Below are 7,540 nucleotides of genomic sequence, written 5' to 3' on the forward strand. Positions count from 1 at the left end.
GTCTTCAACTGCCTTATTCTTGGCGTCTTCAATGCCTTGGGAAAAAATCTGTGTTCTCTCCCTAACGTCCTCCTGAAGATACTCGACTTGATGCTGCAAATCCAACTTCAAGTCCGCCATATGCTTGACAACTACCCCCATGGCCTCGGCGTCACGCTGAGACCTCGCCTGTCTGGCCATCGCGACGCGAGCAGCCTTTTCAGCAGCATAAGCAGGCGCCTCAACAGCCCGGGTATTTGCCTCTACAGCACGGAAGGCTTCTTCAGCAGCATGAGCGGCAGCCTCAACATCTCGCGCCTGTCGCGAGCTCCTCTCCACTTGGGCCGCCAAGGCATGAATCGAAGAATTCACCTACCAAAAGAAACAAGTGAGCAAAATGACAGCAGAAGCAACATAATAAAAAAGGAAGACAGAATCTAACTTACCAACATGGCATGTGTTACGGCGGGGCAAGCGACCTGATTCAAGGGAAGATCGGTCCACGCCGCGACCTCCTCGGGGAAAGTAGCATCCCTACTCTTCTGAAGAGCGTAGTTCGGCGTCAACACGCTCCTAAACTCCCCTTGAGCTCCCGAGCCTGAGGGCCCAGCCCGCGTATGAGCAGACCCGGAGTGAGCAGAAGCACTTGAGTACGCAGGAGCGCCCGTATGAGTGGTTTCAGCGTAAGGCGCCCCAGCAGTCTCGTGCACCGGTGGAGTCACTTCGGGCTACCTGGGCAGATCCTCTGGTGTATGGTCTGGGGCTTGGGGTTCCTCATCCAGGGGCAGCTCGTTACGAGTTCGCTTGGCGACCCGCTTCCTCCTCTTCATACCTTGGAACAAACGCCCCCCACGAGTTCTCTCCGCATCCATCACACCTACAGAAACAAGTTCGACATCAAAAAAAAAAAAGAAGCCGCATAGCCAGTAACCTACCCGAACTCAGGCCGGCTACAAAAAGCTTAGCCTCCGTTAAGTAGTGGTGGCACTTTAAGCCTTGTCGTGCCCACTGCCGGAGACCTTTCACCATCTCTTTATCAAGAGTTACGCCCAAATCGGGAGCGGCCTCACCCCACCCGGTCTAAAAGAGCCATCTTTGTGCACTTCGCACGCCGAAGTAGTCCCGCTTCCAAGCCGGGACCTTATTAGGAAGATCGTGCAGAAGCTTGAAACCCTGGCGAGGAGAAAGGTAATACGCCCGTCTCCCCCCAGGAAGAGAACCCGCCTGTCTCTTGAGCATCAAGATAGAGGAGAATATCTCTAAGTCTAAGGGAAAGTTCTGCTCGCAAAAAAGGGTAATTGTCCCCACCAGGTTCCGGATAGAGTTCGGATGAATCTGGCCAATGGTTTATGACTTCGACGAGGAGGGGATGGAAAGGAAGTCGCAACCCTACAGCAAGCTGCTCTCGAAAAATCACGATCTCGTCGGGACCGTGTTCCCAAGGAAAGCTACCCGAAGGAATAAAATATGTGTACCCCCCAGGAAGATTATAAGACAGAAGTATGGATTGAAGCCCCTCAGGCGTCATGGTCGAAGGGCCAAACCGGTCTAGCATTCGAACTCGGTGGGAGGTAGACGCCAAACTGCCCGAAGCAACTCGACCTACTGGTTCGTAGTCCTCAAACTCCACCTCAGGATCACTGAGGTAGTCTGGGAACAAGGCTCGGTTGGTGGAACCTACATCGGCCCTACTCGAAGAATCGCCTGAGCTATCAAAGCTAGACATTGGGGAAAAGACGAATTCAAGAAAGTACTCACCGGAAAGTTTGAAGAAAAACCAAAGAACCGTGAACTGTATAAACAGCTTTGACGCGAGCTGGAAAAGACTTGGACGCGAGTTGAAAGGTTGGACGCGAGCTCAGTAGACAAACCACAGAAGTGACAACAACCGGGGTCCCCCACTATTTATAGCTACAGTAACCAAAAATCGACCGTGTAGACCGAAGACGATCCGACGGCCCACATTCTTACCCGCCGCACAACCCTTAAGGTCTAAAAGGGCGCACGTCTTTCCGAAAAAAGCGAAATGTCAGCGCGTCTTTTTGAAACCGACATCGCTTCGACATGCATCTTTTCGAAACTGACGCGCCGCACGTCTCCCTGACAGTCGACCGCGCACGTACAGCAGTGGCGTGCCTTTGTGAAATGACCCGCTGTCACGTCCCAGCGGCGCGAGTTGATTTGAAATTTAAAACGCATGGTCACAACCACCAGCGTTCTTGAGTAAGCATGTTTCCAGCTTTCTCGAAAACCGAAAAAACCCTAGCAAAAGCATCTCATACAGTGAAGGTTTGAAGGACGGGACAAATCCACCAGCTACCTCGTGAAAACTCCCCGCACCATAGCAAGACCCTCGGCGCAACGAGTGGGGGGTAATTGATGAAGGAAGATTTGGCCCGACCTCTCTATTATGAGACACGTGGCAGAAACGACAGCTCGGCAAAAGGGGCCAAGCCTAGGCGGGAACAAGGGGACACACTTCGCCGAACTGACCCACCTTGTAACAGCTCAGGATAGACTTCGCCGAACTGCCACCTTGTAAAAGCTCGGGATAGACTTCGCCGAACTGCCACCTTGTAACAGCTCGGGATAGACTTCGCCGAACTACCTTGTAACAGCTCGGGATAGACTTCGCCAAACTACCTTGTAACAGCTCGGGATACACTTCGCCGAACTGACCCACCTTGTAACAGTTCGGGATACCTCCGAGCTCAAGACCGCCTCGCTCAGCACTTTGCATCATCTTCTGGGCACCAAAGCCAAACAAGTCGTACCATGCCTGACACCAGGGAAGTCCGTGCTCGAGGGCACCACGCCTGACTGACTTGGGATCTGACGTTTGGCAGCAGCACTCTAAACGGCCACCTGCCACCGCCACTGACGCCGCCATCTCCAGTTAGACGGTTAGGCAGTGACGGTCCTGTCTCAGCAGAAGGGATGACGGCCGAGTTGACAAGCGCAAGGGTAATCATACCCGATCTGACAAGGGCCTCGGGACGAGTACACGAAGTGACTATAAGAGCCCCCTGCCCCCCGACAACGGAGGTATGCAAACTTTGCGCTATCTGGTATTACCTTGCTTTTGAAGGATTCTAACTTGAGCTTCGGAGGCTCTACACCGGGTTCCCCCCGGAGCTTTCCCATCTCCTCCGTTTCAGGTTCCCTGGTACCCCGTTCGGAAGCAAGGCAGCGGACAGCTAAGACTGGCCGGATCGCGCTCCATCAGGTTCCACTGTCACTTTTTTTAGATTTTGAAATTAGAAAAAAAAAACAGCAATTTCACTCCGTGGGTTTCACAATCACTCTCCTTTGACGATGTAATGTATGGGAGTGGAGATTATAGAGATTATGGCAATTACTTTAAATTGTCTCATATTTGTTCACCTGGTGGTGGTGGTGGTATTATTATTATGCATTTCCACCTTTTGCATATTCAAACTCTAGACAAAAAAATCATATATAATCAAAACTCCTTTTCATGGATACCTTACTATAATTAAACTGATCATGCACTACTTCTCATATATTGCTTGCAAAAGTCTTTCTCGTCATATTGTCTAATCATATATGAAGGGTGTTTGGCACTACAAGTATTTATAAACAATTTTCTTTAAAACTACTAAAACTTGATTTCTATAGATAAAAAAAGGAAGGAAATAGTTTATTATCCATTATAGGTTCCAATAGCAAACCATAAAAAATTATATCTTAAGTTCTTAATTTAAGCCAACTCTTTGGGTTAAAATACATTTCATCTTAAAAAAGGGCAGCCAAGAACCTTCCAATGCAGGGTCTGGGGAGAAACTCATGTATGCAACCACCTGGGTTGGAATAGAGCAAAGCGGTTGTTTCTACCAAGGCCCCTCAAAATGCTTTTAATGTAATATAGAAAATTAATTAACTACATGAAATAATGGTCAATCGTTTATAATTTTTAAGTCATTCTACAATATAGAAATTTTTTGTATTGCTACTATGAAAGAACGTAGAATATTGAACATAGCATATTGCATTTCAATCCTATACAGTTTTATTTGACACTGCCTGACAATTGACACCCCTGCACTTTAACCCTAATGTCAAACAAGTAAGATATGTGATAAATAGTCAATGTATCTGCATTTTTTCATCACAAACTTCTGCACATTTATCCTCTCAAAGGATAATGTCCCACTTACCCATAGAACCAAGAAAAAAATCTCCAAAAATAAATAAGCTTTTAATGGATTTTAATGTTGTAGTGAAAATGCGGCTTGATTCAATGGTTTCAGTTGAGTCCTTATAATTCTTTTTTACCATGTCTTTTAATCTAAACAAGTATGCACATATTTTTCTTTCAGCATTTAAATGAGCATTATATCAAATGCTTACAATCATCTAATTAGTAATCTATAAGCCTAGAAAATACAATTAACAAAATCAATTGATTGTTAGGTCTCATCCATTGCATGTATAAAATATTTTTTTCTATGTAAACTATTGCATAAGCCTATCACATAAATATTTCTGTTGTACCTCTTCCTAGAAACTGCCTCATACAGTTGGGCCATAATCCATAGAGGGTAAAGTTGCCAAAAGCAGGTTATGGTCAAGGATCCCCCATTTCCTGCAATGCAACAAAAAACTTACAATAACATGCTTAAAAAGTTGAATGTGCTATGATGCCATTTATCTCAAATTAAAAACATCAACTTTAGAACCATTTTCTAAATCCTAACAATAAGGAACCCAAAAAATCCAAACAAAACCAGGGAGACTAAAGACCAATGATGAAGAAGATCAATGATAAATGTGAAGGGATAGGAAATCCATAATATGGATGCCCAAAGATTGCGGAATAAGGGGGTGAATTTCAAAAATTTTTCTCTCACTTCAACTGGGAATCGAATTCCTTATTTAGAAAATCTTATTTTCAATGATCATTCTTGAACCATAAACTGAACCAGATTTGAACCAAAAGGAGTAGCGAGATATAAACCTGATACAGAGAAATAATATCTCTCAATGGAGGTGTTCATGCCCAATGTAGGATCCAAAATCTAATGCCACTGAAGATGACGCAGTGCAGGGTGGAGCAGAATCAGCAGTGTTCTTCCAAAAGAACTTGATTCTTCTCAAGAATCACCTGGACGGCTTGTGAATACAACTCCCACCAATCTTTTTCTCCAAAAGATTGGAATCAAGATCAAATCTTGATTTTCCCAAGTAATGGAGATCGAATTGTTGTAGGCGGCGACTGCAGGAAGGAGGCGGCTAGAGAGTATTTGCAAGAAGCAGAATTCTCCCTTCTATGATTTCAGCTCTAAAGACAAGGCTATCTGTTGCTGATGATTGTATGTCTAAAGGCTGCCGCCCCCTCTTTCTTTTATAGACTTAAAGGGATCAGCTCCTAATCCCATTAGGAGTTGCTAACCCAAATCATATTTGGATTAGAAGCCCCTTTAAGATAAGGGATAACCTTATCTTATTTGCAGATTAGATCGGTCATCTCCTAATCTAATTAGGAAGTTTCCAGATCTAAATCTCATTTAGATCTTGGACTCTCTGAGTGGATAGGGTGTGGGCCCAATCCTATCAGCTGATCTTATCTCAGAATTCGCCCCTTAATGACTAATCAAATTAGCCCTGTTCGAAATGGGCTTAAGGCCCATTTAAGGTTATGTATTCATTTAGCCTTTCAAACTACTGCCCAGTTGGGCTTCTTTGTATGGCGTGGAACCCAAACATTGATCTACACATCAGCCACATGGGTTCGGCCCAGCCTTTGTTTCAAGGCTTGGTCGAATACACTGTTATGGACAGTGCACCCCATGAAACCCATCAAATGGGCTCCATGGGCCCAACACTTACCCTAAGTGGTCCCTGGGCCAAGCCGCCTTGTAACACCCAGGGACTGTGGGCAGATGCAAGATTAGCCCATCAGGTATTATCCTCAATGGTCTTATACTTAACCTCTCAGCCCATAATGATCATACACTGCCTGACAAGAGATGACCTCTCCCTCGGCCGCAAGGAATAGTGTTGCACTCTCTCATATATCGATCCCGGGAATTAAAACCTTTTGCAAATCGTTTTGAAACCATAATATATATAATTTTATATCTCATATTAAATATATTTTGCAAAACAAATCTCAACGATTGAAATCGGTTGCCGGTAGTCTTGGTTTCCATCAGAGAGAGTGCATCCCCGATCATTACCTTTGTCCGACAAAAGGGCTGATCCTGTCACTATGATCACCCACTCAGATGAATTCTCAGACTGTCCCAACATACCCAGGTTTTGACTCCCGCTAAGGATCTCACTGATTGGTACATCAAAGACAGCCCAATCCGACACCTAGTACAGTATCATAATCGAGTCCAGGGGTCGAGTGTAAATTTTCAGTTTTGCCCATCAATCTCCAAGGTCCATGGCAATACTGAAAATCTGGTCCAGTTCAAAGATTCAATTAATCCCATATTGTATGTGCCTAGGGTCTCACCCCGGTAGTTGAGACAAGCCACCCCAACCGACTTGGTGGCACCACAGTGTCAGCCTTGTCAGGATAGGTCTCCCCAGGCCGACCCACTGGCTGTGAACATTCTAAACTAACACGAGTCTCATTAAGTGTCTATTTTAAGGGTATTACATAGAAACATACCAAGGGAACATGAATCAAATATGCATTTTTATTCATTTACAATAAACTCATAAAGTACATCATTTTGATTGAAACTAAGGGCATACAAAACTGTCTAACAAAATGACCATTGTGTAATTAACAAGCAATAACACTGACTTGTAAGCTAACTTCAAAAAAAAAAAAAAAAAAAACTACATTAGGTAAAACCAACAAGCAAATATCTGAAACCAAATATTTTGCAATACCACAATAGCATAATTCACTATTATGATTTAACTAAATAAAAAATTCAATCCAAATTATGAGAATTTTAGGTCCAATTGCTACATTTTTCATATTTAAGAGTTGCTCAATGAGGAGACACTGAAACAAAATCCCAAAACTAATTCCATGGATCCACCTCTAAACAAGTATCATCAATTTCATCATCTAATTTATCTATATAAAAAACAAACAAAAGAATAAATTAAATGGAACTTCTTTTAAACAAATAAGGTTTTATTATAAAAAACTTTAATTATCCACATAAACAAATATCTACAAAAAGGGGAAAAATTTACCTTCCAAACGAAACAACCAATATTTTGTACAAACTAGAGCTTCAACATTTTCTAAAAGAAGGGAACTGCGGTATTGCTCTAAAATTCTACCTTCATCACTAAATGCAACTTGAGAAGTAATTAAAGAAACTGAAATTATAATAACATCGTGAGCCATCATCAATAACTCAAGAAAGCGAGACTCATTCAATTTCCAAAATCCTAAGATATCAATATGTATTTTTTCGGTCAATGCTTATTTCCTTTAATTACAAGTCTAACTAAGATTTTTTTTTTCATTAATAGCATATGCTTGACTTTGAAAAGTATAATTACCTCCAATGGATTAAACTCCTCATCAAGCATCATATCATTAGTGGCCTTAGTTTCAATAATT

This window comes from Nelumbo lutea, chromosome 1 (genome assembly GCF_056320005.1).
Source record: "Nelumbo lutea isolate HS-2025 chromosome 1, American lotus-T2T, whole genome shotgun sequence".
Taxonomy (NCBI): Eukaryota; Viridiplantae; Streptophyta; class Magnoliopsida; order Proteales; family Nelumbonaceae; genus Nelumbo; species Nelumbo lutea.